Source organism: Sinocyclocheilus grahami, unplaced genomic scaffold, assembly GCF_001515645.1.
Source record: "Sinocyclocheilus grahami isolate Dianchi unplaced genomic scaffold, SAMN03320097.WGS_v1.1 scaffold836.1, whole genome shotgun sequence".
NCBI lineage: Eukaryota > Metazoa > Chordata > Actinopteri > Cypriniformes > Cyprinidae > Sinocyclocheilus > Sinocyclocheilus grahami.
The window spans coordinates 143,387-156,579 of record NW_015506015.1 but is presented as its reverse complement, the minus strand read 5'-3'; positions in this window follow the sequence as shown (position 1 = coordinate 156,579).

Here is a 13,193-nt window from a genome sequence, read left to right as displayed (position 1 = left end):
GAAAGAAAGAAAGAAAGAAAGAAAGAAAGAAAGAAAGAAAGAAAGAAAGAAAGAAAGAACAGTAGCACAGGCTGAAATGCTGCAATCCTCCCTGGGAGACTCACTGCAGTTTTTGCAGCAATATGACTTGCACTGTGCTGACCTACTCACCAGTCACATCTATATAAGTGTACCTGCTCTTTAACTCTGACTTCAATGACTCAGTGAAATTATAAAGATGATTTGTTTTTCAATATCCAAGCCATGTCAAAATCTAGAGAGCTTCTCACTGCTTAGCTAGGCATCTACCTTCTAACAGCATAGCAAAATGGAAACTCGATTTGTTATTGATTTGGAACACGCTCACTCTACAGACCTGATAATAAAATTCAGTAAACTATATTGTTAAGCTAACATTATAATTTTTACATTAAAGTAGGCCATTTCCTGTGAACGTTCTAGCCTTCTAATCCATTAGCCGGTATAGTCAAGTCAAGTCATTTTTATTTATATAGCACTTTATACAATATAGATTGTTTCAAAGCAGCTTCACAGTGTTGATTCAGTTCAGTTCAATGCACTGTCAATGTTGCAAAATTCATCAAATTTGTAATAAAGTAATAGCAGCTCTATTGAAGACAGAAGGGTCATCATTACTGAAGTATTGCCATATTATTGAATATTAATGTATTTTAAAGTGCAGTAAATGGTACAACTATTTCTGGAACAAATTAGTGTGTTTATGATCATAATAATGGATTAAAATAATATGATAACAAATACCAGTTAGCATAATCAAGTGGCATAAAGGATTGTTTTTGTACAGCTTACATAACTACTAAGTGGCTGATAGCAGAAGTCTGGCAAAGATACAAATGGCCATGCCTACTCTTATGTTAAAAATAAGGTGAATGCTAAGCAAAAAAATACATAGCACAAATATTTAGTAAGATCATAAATTTTAATTATTCTGACCTATTTTTTATTGACACTTTTCAGTATTGTATAAAATAAGTTTTATAATCAGCATTCATCTCACTTCCTGCTCCATCTCATTGAAATGCATTCTGGGATGGTCTTAGAATCTCCCTTAGAATTGGGCTAAAACAAGGTTAGGATGCAGCATAATTAAACTGTGTACCATTTGGAGCAATCAATCTGAAGTGTGGGAAGTGCCACTATTCTGCTTCTGTAGTGCTTCACTTGGTTTTGGAACAGAGAACATCTTTTTCTATGATTCAGAAATAATATCAACCTGATCTATAGAGCCAAAAAAACTGTACACCAGCCGCTCTGCTGATTGTGCAAAATGTTCCAGTTTTCTGTCATATTTTTATTTTTTTTATAGAGATGCAGTCAGACACATGAAGAGACAATGCCTTTTCACTCTAGTAAAAGATGCGTGATCAGCATAACAATAAGAGAGAAAGCAAGAGATGGGGGAATAGAAAGAGAAGATGAGAGACAGAGGAACAGAATAAGCATGATCCTACCGTCATATAAATTCCACTCTTGCTCTTGTACAAACATCAGTCAAAGAAATGTCAGCATGGCACTTTTTTTCACCTTAGTTTTAATTTTTTAATTAGATTTTTCCTCTGTCCTCAGGCTAGTCTTGTCAAGCCTTGCTATCCAGAGCAGAGCACCACTCCTGGGGGACAGGAGGGTTAGACAGTGAAAGATAGGTGGGGTGAGAGAAAAAGAGGGAGAGAGATCAGATAGGTCTATTTTGGTAGTCGGACATGCTTCTGTAGTGCCTAGAAAGTTCCCTTATGGGGTCTGTATGGCTCCACCTGTCACGTCTGAATCAGTGACCCAACCTCTTCATATCCGCTGCAAGCAGCTCAATGACCTCAGGGAAATTTAAAAAGCCATAAAGCACCTTAAAGCGATTTTGCTTCACATTTAAATGATGGTCCCAAAGAGAGACTCATAATGTTCAAGAGAGCAGATTGAGAAATGTGCATACCTTATCTACTGACATAGCATTTAAGAGACACATACATCACATCAAAATGCTGTCTGCTGATGAAGAACTCTGCTGAGTCTCAGGCTAATATGTGTGGATTTGTGCGTGCAGCTGTTTTTAGTGTCAGTGTAAGCAGCTGTACAACTACATTAAAGCAACTGAAAAATACACACACACACACACGCGCGCACACACACACACACACACACATATTATATATGTGACCCTGGACCACAAAACCAGTAATAAGTAGCACAGGTAAATTTGTAGCAATAGCTAGCAATACATTGTATGGGTCAAAATGTTCGATTTTTCTTTTATGCCAAAAATCATTAGGATATTAAGTAAAGATCATGTTCCATGAAGATATTTTGTAAATTTTCAACTGTAAATATATCAAAAAGTAATTTTTGATTAGTGATATGCATTGCTAAGAACTTCATTTAGACCATTTTAAAGGCGATTTTCTCAATATTTAGATTTTTTTGCACACTCAGATTCCAGATTTTCAAATAGTTGTATTTCAGCCAAATATTATAGAATAGTTATAATAGTTGTATCTCGACCAATTTAAATATGAATACAAAGTTAAATAACTACATTGAAGTCAAACAGTCAACAGTCGTTATGCTAAAGGCATATGCAGATATACCAAAACAGTAATTTAAGATTATGTAACATATCTTATAAAATTCTATATTTAAACCTAATTATGCACGTCTACTGACCTTAAATCCACTCTAAAAATCTGAATTAGTCCACACAATGTTGGAGAATGATTTTTGTTGCCTTAATTTGCTGTGTTCTGGCAAATTGGTGACTGATTCATACAATCACGTACAGTTTGTACAATCTCTTTTTCGTAGAATTCACACCGTAAGAATTCATACAAATTCGCCACCTGGTAAAATAGTTACGTTTTCCTGTGAGACCAGGTTATGCACAAAAGATAGCTGACTCTAAACAATTGTGTTGTAGCTGTAGCAGTTATTAGGTCCATTATGGAAGACATCAGCCTTATATTATCATTCAGTGTGAGGTGTAGATTCAGCCGTCTATGTGCGAGTCGGTGTGTAAGTTTAGTCTGATGTGATGTATAGTGATGATTTAGAGTGATGTATGATGTGACCTCTTATACAATGGCCTGCTGGCCGGTCAGCGCTTGATGAAAAAGGATGTGATCACAGGTCCTGCACATGCCAGGGACGACTGTGCTATCGCAACAAGCTGCAAACTGATACTACACACACCAATGATGTAATGGTGAGAAAACGTTCCAGTAGCCTGATAAAACTACAGTCAGGAATGATACAAATGAGGGCTGTTCAAGAGAAGAGATCACGCCGATAAAAGACATCAAAGTATGGGAAAGAGGAAAGCTGATCCTAATCCATTGATTTATGTTATTTCATTTACATCATCAGTTCAACATGATACTATGACACACAGCATAAACTTCACAAGCTATGCATCTTCCATTTCCTCACTAAACTAATACAAATACAAATTATGCAACAAAAAATGTCTACAATTAAACAAACTCTTGTTTAAATACACAGTGGAGGGAATGGATAGACACTACCTCTGCTGACCCATCTCAACACCCAATCCATTATCACAGTGAATACCAGCCAAACATTCCTGACACGGCAAGTGAGAGGTTATAAATAGCATTGCTGTTGAGTAAACACATGTATAATCATATATCTGTGGGTCGATACAGCAGTCACTGCTACTGTATTGCCATTTGCCCTATGGCAGCACTAGTTTTAGATAGCGATAAACGGAGTGTACAAAAAAAACCCTATCATCAGAATGCTCTGGACCCCATTAACCAAATCATCTTCTTTTCATGTCCTGTTTCCCAAAAGCACCATACATTAACCCCTTAACTGTCACTGTCCAAATATTTTAGTAATCATCATATATCATTTGAAAGCTTAGAAGCCCAAGATTCATCCTGTGAAAACCATTTTGAAATCGGACATTGCGTTACCATGGAAATGGTACTTTAAAATATTTTGGCGGTCTCCTCCCCCTTAGAGGGCGGTGTCAAGTATCATATTACAAAATGCATTACGCTCTTTTACAATCAAAACTGTTTATAATCTTGACAAAAAAACAATTGGAAAGGTCTGAGTCTCAGGATTCCATATTTGGTGGTATTTTGAGATCTAGACATTTGTGACAGAAAAATTCATTAAAAAGTTTAATGGATGGCACCCGGTGGCTGTTTGTGGTATAATGCCCTATATAATATCTCACAGGAACCTCAATTTTTTTCATATCAACTTCAAATTTGGAACATAACTTATTTAGACATAAGGCTTGAATTTTATACCAATTTTAGAGTAAAACCTGTTATGTAAAATATTTATTATATATAAAATAAAATTAATAGTGCATTTTCTTTACAACTTTTTGATACTTAAATTTTTTTTTATTCCACTTTTGCGATAATCTGCTGATTTTCTTCTTTAAAAAGAGACCAAACTTATGTCTGTATCCCAAAGTGTTCATAAATTACAACAATTTAAGTCTGGATAGTGCACCTGCATGCCTATTTAAAAAAATGGGGGGTGACAGTTAAGGGGTTTTAAATAGCACTTAAAATCACCGTAAGTCTACAAAATTACATGTGCAAAATGACACTTAAATTATTTTGACCTTATATATGTAAATATTATATGTAAATGTATATATGTAAAGCTATATGGTTCATGTACTGTCAAATGCATTCATAACCAGGGTTATTATAGTTAACTAAAAATAAAACACAAAAACTTTAATTATTTGAAAAATAAAATATTAATAAAAAAATAAACATTAATAGTATAAATAATTTAAAAATATATATTTCAGCTAGTTGTCAAAGCAACATTTCACATTTTCATGTAGTTTAACTTGATGTATTAATAAAACAACTAAAACTTAAATTAAAATTAATACAATGTGTATAGACATATTTAAAACAAACTAATAAAAATGAAAAAAACACTTTTAAAAATACACTTACTAAAACCGTAACTAAAATTAAAATGAAAACAAAGTGTCCCATGTGTCCAATGAATATTCTTCTCACTCCTACAGATACTGTGGGCCTATGTAGAGAATAATCTGCACTTTATCCAGCACTATTCTAGGGATCTCGACCCAGTAACATTAGACAAATGTACACAGACACCTTGGCTTCAGGAATGCACATCTCATCACTCAAATACTCTGCAATGGGTTCACAGAGATGCTTTCTTTAGCACTTGACGCCTTTTTGACACTGTGGTGCTACATGCATGTGTCTGTCTGTCTGTCTGTCTGTCTGTCAGATGTCCTTACCTTTTGTAAAGAATTCAGATTATTTTCTTACTGAACACACTGTTTCATAGCAGTTTTATAGAGAGCACACACAGAGTTCATAAACTTTGAGAATGAGCCATAAAGCCTGCATTAAATATGAATGATGGGGAATTAATGTTAAGTAACTTCAGAGAGAGCTTCATTTGCCTCATGTTTTCCCCCTAGAGCAACTTTTTTAATAGACTCCTTAATTATGTATATGCTGTGACTGAAAGCTTTCAGTTTTGTATCTGTATAGCCTTATGTGCTACTGTACATACTTCAGAATGATGGTAACTAGTAAACTGCATCACCTTCATATGCAAGTTAATCAAGTTATTATATTGAAAACCTTCAAATTATTTGATTTATTTCATAATTATGTAAGTATTCCATTTCAGTGTGAGGTCAATGGTGTGACTACATTGGTGTGCCCTTTCCCCGCTAGTTAATCTCCCACAAGAACAGTATTTAAATGAATGTGCAATACTGATATCCAGAGATAAAGTGAGATAGAGGGATAGAAATCCTAATTTACCTGTCATTACATCATCCTATATGCACAATATCACACAGATCTTGTTCACAAGAGATTAAAGCACCACCATTCTCTCTGTTCTGCTTTAACACATTAGCATCCTGTCCCCGGGCCATAAACTCTTTGACTATGCTCACCTCTTAAACAAGAAACTTGATCTGATTTCTACAGTGAGTTCATTAGTACATCCACCATTTTAAGAAACTATAAGTATAATAAAACATAAAAACATAAATCGGAATAAATAGTTATATGTAAAAAATAAACTAAAGCAAACATAATAATAACAATAATAATTATTATTACTATTATTATTATTATTATTATTACAATATACAATTATATAATTACAATTGAACTAATATATATATATAAATAAATGCTATATACTTACATAATAAAAATGATTACCATTAATTATATTAATTAATTTATTTAAAATATATAAAGATAAATGCTATATTATATAAAGAAACATATATAATTACATAATATTAATAATAATTATTAATTATATTAAGTATTCTTTTTAAATTATTATTAATGAATTATTAATAAATGGTTATTTATTAAGATATCTTTATATATATGTATATATATATATCATATATCTTATCATTATAATATACAATTATATTGTAAATGTTGTTGTATGATTACATAATGTTAAATATTATTATTATTACTATTACATTTGAATAACATGTTTAATAAATGCTATATAAAATAGAGAAATACATAATTTATATATTAATTTATACATGTATATTATAGTGTATATTTATATTTCAGAGAAATAATGTATTAAAATATATAATTTGTATATTACATAAATACATCTTTTTTCTAACTTACAAGAAGAGACTTCACTACGCAAAAAATAAATAAATAAATACATTTAAAAACAACAACAACAACAACAACAACGGTGTAACAGGCTCAAAATTATGGTTGAATTAGTTGATTGTGGAAACAGTGCTGAAATTTTTATGAAATAACATAATCCCATCACCGGATAATAAATGCAAAGCCATGCACACACTTGACCATCGTCCGTGATAAGAACACTGATCGTTCATTACTTCCACCGCCCACTGGACCTCGCTAATGAGCTGGTCACAAGCCTCTTAATTGTTATGTTAATCAATTAAGCCAAAAGATCTTGGCGCAAGATTTTGGGACACAAGCGCTCTTTGTTGTCGTGGAAGGTCACGCCAGACTGAGTTACGGGTAATCAGTTTCACTCTCTGCACAAACTCAATCCACACGCCAAACGCATCGGAATTAGGACAAAACTGACACAATTCTATCACTTCTGACTAAACTTGTTGGGTCAACTATTACAACATTTCAGAATCAGAGAGCAAAACATCTTAAAAGGAAGCTTGAATCCTAGAGTAATGCAGCACCATCCAAATGTGCAGCAGTGCTACTTTAACGATGTAACCAACGCCATGTAGCTACTGCAAACTGAGAGCAGCAGAGAATAAAAAATAGGCCTAGGTGATGAGAAAGTGTTACAACATATGATAGCTGTTGGCCTACACTACGTTTTGAGGTCACCAACTTGGTCATTAATAGTGCATTTTTGCTTTACGCATATCTTCCTGTTAAAGTATCCTTATTTAAGTCTCTATTTAATGTTCAATAATGTTCTGAAATCTCCATTTGGAATGATGTGCTTCTGCAATATGCTACTATTACATTACTAATATCTGCCTTTGGAATCTAACTCTGAATCTGCCTCTGGAATTGAAATCTGCAGCTGAATTTTGTATCTGTAATTCTCTGAAAACTACATATAAAATGCCTTCTCTAGTTGTTTCTGAAAATGTGTCTTTGAAATCTGCCTCTGTAATCGCAACAATCTGACACACACACACACACACACACACACACACACACACATATATATATTATTCAGTGGCAGCATGGTGGGTTTCCCTCCAATTTGACCTACATATTAAAAGACCAAGTCATACAGCATCCCTCACAAATACACAGCTACTAATCCAAACAGACCTCACAAATGCAAAACCAGACAAACCAAACTTCACAAAGCATTTACTTACTAATTTATAACAGTAGTAGTCTATATATTTACCCTCAGAACCCCATGCATTATGAGGACTTATAGCAATGGGAATACATCATTCAGAGCAGCTGTTAACTGGAATTCTGATAGCTTATCTTATCATGTATACAGGATTCAACTAACTGAATGGTTTCATCTTTGCCAGTGTATAATTATAATGTCACAGCCACAGAAGGGAATCTGAAGGCTAATATTACAATGCATCTCATTGTCTTTTTTCCTCATTATCTATAGATTTGCTCATTATCTATTTTTTTAAGCTAAACAATGAATTTAACATGTACTAAAGCATATTAAATTACATTTTACTGTTTCAGATTAAAATGGCAAAATTTATTACATAACACTAAACAATAAATCAAAAGAGTTTAAAGGTACAGTAATGTTTCCTCTGATACAGTGGCTCTGAGCCTCACTCTAATGTATAACAACTTGCCGTCAATCTCCCTCTTAGCCAGGAGTGACATATTGCACTCAACATAATAATATAATATAATATAATATAATATAATATAATATAATATAGTTTTAGAAGTAACTTGTATATGGCTAAACCAGGGGCTTTGTGGCTGGATGCCACATTCTCATTAAATATAATATAATATAATATAATATAATATAATATAATATAATATAATATAATATAATATAATATAATATAATATAATATAATATAATATAATATAATATAATATAATATAATATAATATAATATAATATAATATAAAACATAATAATATAATATAATATAATATAATATAATATAATATAATATAATATAATATAATATAATATAATATAATATAATATAATATAAATTACAACTGCACTGTTTTAGAAGTAACTTGTATATGGCTAAACCAGGGGCTTTGTGGCTGGATGCCACATTCTCATTAAATTTTAAAATATTTTTCCTCAGAAGACATTTAGCCATGGTCTGGTGGGATTCAGACAGACAGTAGATGCAAGACATTTTTTCAAAATATCTTAACCATGTATTTTACTGTACTTGTCTGTTTTTACAATAACTGTTTCTAAAACATTGCCTCCTTATAATAAAAATCAGAGCAATAAGGAGAAATAACAAGAGAGGGCATTTACGGTGAGATTTCAGCTCTGTCACAAATGCCCCACTGCACTGCTATACTGGCGTGGAGACTGAGTCTCAAATACCCCACATCAGTAACACCTCAGGCTACTGCAGATCAAAGATGTCCAAATATAATCTCTTCACTCACAGCTGACCTTTGCAATAGAATATGATTGTGTGTACATGTGTGTATGTGTTTGAGTATGTGTTTAGTCTTAGCAGCTAGCCAGGTCTCTTGGTTATCTGAACTGGAAAATTCACCATGACATCGAGGGGATGTTTTCGAGGAGCCCGTCATCAACACATGGGATCTCAGTGGGACAACGATAATGAATAAAAATACAAATGTTCATTGTTGGTTCATGTTAGCTCAGCTACAAAAAATAATATCAACAGATACAACTTTTGATTTGAATAATGTATTCGAAAATGTTGAAATCAACATAATCCACCCAAAAGTGATCATCGTTTACTCACCATCAAGTTGTTCCAAACCTGTATGGGAAAACAAAAGAAGATATTTTGAAGAATGTTGTTAACCAAAAAATTGCTGGTAGCCACTGACTTTCATAGTAGGGGGAAGTCAATGGCCACCAGCAACTGTTTGGTTATCCTGGTCATCCCTGATCTTTCTTGTGAAGCTAAATGACCATAAAGGTTTTTCTGGTTAAGCTAGTTTAAAGGATCAAGGAAGGACACTAGCATACTAGGTTCTAAAACATACAAGTGACTTTTTCAGCTAGGATTTCTTTTTGTGTTCAAATGACAAATTTAAATAAGCCGAACTGAATCTAAAGTAATATTTGTGCCTCTTTATTGGTAGCTAAACCAAGCTAATTTACACTGTGGAACAGTATACACCCTGAAAACACACGGATGAGTACCCACATACACACACAGCACATCACATGTCACAGCCCTCCACTTACAGCATGACGTCATGCACTAGTCTCTAATTATCTCACATGTGAGCACCAAAAATACCATGGAACGTAGCTTGCATGCTTTCTGTTCACACATACACACACAGCCACACTTTGTTGCGTCTGCAATATGTGATGAAATACACAGGAAAAAATAACACCCTTATCTCCCGCTACAGTTCACTTCACATTCCCTGCACTTGATAGTGTGGCTTTATCTCTGTCTGCTTAGCTTTAGCCACGTAGCATTCTAAACAGGAACATTCCAGCATGAGGTCATTTTTCTAAGAGTAATGAATGGATTCAAGAGCTCTTTAGCTCACCTTTGATCTTGAGATGGTGGAATCTTTACTGAATGTGCACTCATTTTTTTATGTTGTGCTGGCTAATATTGCAGCCAAGTAGTTTCACACAGTCTTCAGTAAAGAATGGAATTGTAGAAATGCGTTATTCACAGTGTGTGTGTGTGTGTGTGTGTATATATATATATATATACAGTATATGGGTGTTTCTGCAACTATGGGCACTTTTAAGTCCCAGAAGTGAAATTTTAGATTTATGTTCAAATTTGTCATATGTTGCTTTATAAATATATTCACAGTGTCATTACACTCCTTGACAAAAATATAATTAATGATTAATGTGATTTAATATATAATTTTGAAGCATAAAATTGTTCATGTCCCTCAACTGGTCACAATGCTGAGATACGTAAAATAAGTTAATTGTATTACAATTTGACATTATTTCAAATAGAATTGTTTAATACAGATTAATTTACAGCATCTTACTGACGCAAGATGTCATTACCGCAGCTCTGCTTTATTTATTTTTATTTCATATTTTTATTTGGTGTCCTGGCCAAATTGCCCCCCTGGCCTTTGTCAATCATGGCCTCCTAATAATCCCCAACCACTTGATTGACTCTCTCTCTCTCTCCTCTCCACCTGTAGCTGGTGTGTGGTGAGCGCACTGGCGCCGCTGTGCTGTGGCTGCCGTCGCATCATCCAGGTGGATGCTGCACACTGGTGGTGGTTGAGGAGAGACCCCCCCACATGATTGTAAAGTGCTTTGGGTGTCCAACAATACACAATAAAGCGCTATATACAGTGGGGAATCATTCATTCATTCATTCATTCATTCATTCAAAAAAATATTTTAACACTAAAGTTGAGATGCTTTACACATTGGAATTGCAACAGCTGTCATAAAAAGCTAAATATGTTATCTTTAGTGTGTATGGAAACAACTGACATCTAAGGTTCCTGTCTAAATTTTACATGGCATAGAGAAAACCATGAAATCCCCTATTGCGTATATAATTTTTTAAATATCAGTATTTACAAAACTGCACAAAATATGAAAAAGCTATTGAAATATATGACATTTTTATAGAAATTAAAAAAGAAAAATGTATAAAATGAACGTTATTGTAACGCTGCGATAAGGACATTTTGTGAGAAGAAGAGTTGAAAAACATAAAAAATAAACATGTTCAAGATTAAAATCTTAATGACTCCATGCAATTTTGTTGACTTTTTCATATTACAGACTCTGATGGTCAAAAGTGCCCGTAGTTGCAGAAACACCCATATATTTATATATATATATATATATATATATATATATACAGTATATATACACACATACAGCAACTTTTGTACTTTAACACAAAGAAAATCCAGCCTGTTCAATAAATTATGCAATTCAGTTTATGTGACATATTTTAAAGAGGCTGAGAAGAAAGAAAGCACTGTTTATTAAAAAAATCCCATAACGTTTGAGCACTACCTCTGTCCTCAGTTGATTAATTTGGTGTATTTTGTCTCATTCTCTGCATTTGTTTCTGTCCTCCCCTTTGTCTATCACGTTAAACTTTATTTGCTTTGCATTCAAGCACAATTAAACTGTGCAGTATTGATCTTCCACTAGCTGTGCTGAAGTGGATTATCACTCTTTCTCTCTCTCCCCTCATTTTTGCTCTATCAGAATAAAAATGGAGGTTAAATACAAAACATGCACAATGCAATATCTTAACAGGTTTTGCACTGTTATTTAATAATATCTTCTGCCTCAGAGTAAAACATTTAAAAATAACGTGTGATATGAAATAACACTATGAGGTATCAGTGAAAAAAAGGCACAATTGGGAGAAATTAAGTTGCAATTGTGAATATAAAGGTCATAATTACCTTTTAGTTTTTTTACTCTGAGGTGGAAACAGCTTCCATAGTTGTCTGTTTTCACCGTTACCTGATTTGCATGATTTCTTTAGTGAGCCGGGTGCTAAAACAAACACAGAGTGTGTGTTCAAGTAAACAGAGTTATCAGTCTCTCTTTGTGTTCTGACATTGATAATTTTACTTCAGTGAGTGGCCATCTGAATCATGACACAAACATCTTGGGACCCTTTAGTCCTACGTCACAGTGTTACATAACTACCCTCTTAAACAACACTCTTGCCACTGTACAGACCTCAAGGCCTCTGACCACACATATACACACTGGCTATTTATACCCATCTACTTCAACCATTCTAGACACTCTGGTTTTGAAAGCATCCAGTCTTAATATGAATCAACAATAAATTCAGTGCCATCCTATGACAGGATGCAATGGGAGTGAGAACACCAAAGGAAACAGGCTGAGAGGGAAAAGAAGAGAGCAGAAGTGAGAAGACTGGAACAGAAGGTGAGACTCTGTCATGTTTAACATCTCCATCACTTTAACAGCTGAGAGATGAGAGTGTTTGGGGGAAGAGGAATGATTTCCACTTTCACACATGAATGCACACATGCACAAACACGTTTACCTTGCTGTCTAAATGAGGGCACACTATAGACTTCTATTGTTTTAATATGAAGTCATTTTTTAATAACTATAGGGTAATCTTGTAGAAAGAAGAAATAAAAAAAAACTGAAATTCAAAGATGTTTATAACTAATTTTTACTTAGAAAAGCAAAGTTTGTCAAGCAAATGTTGGTTTGACAACACCTTGTTTGAAAGTTTCTAAAAATATTTAGATAAAAGATAGATACATAGACACATAAAATGATAGACAGACAGATACAGTATGATAAAATGATATATAGATAGACAACAAATAGATACAATGATAAAACAATAGAACGCAGATAGTTATAGATAGATTTTTGATATAGAAGCATTTTTGCCCACACACACACACACACACACACACACACACACACACACACACACACACACACACACACACACGTCTGTGTCTATGTATTTTTTGGCTGCT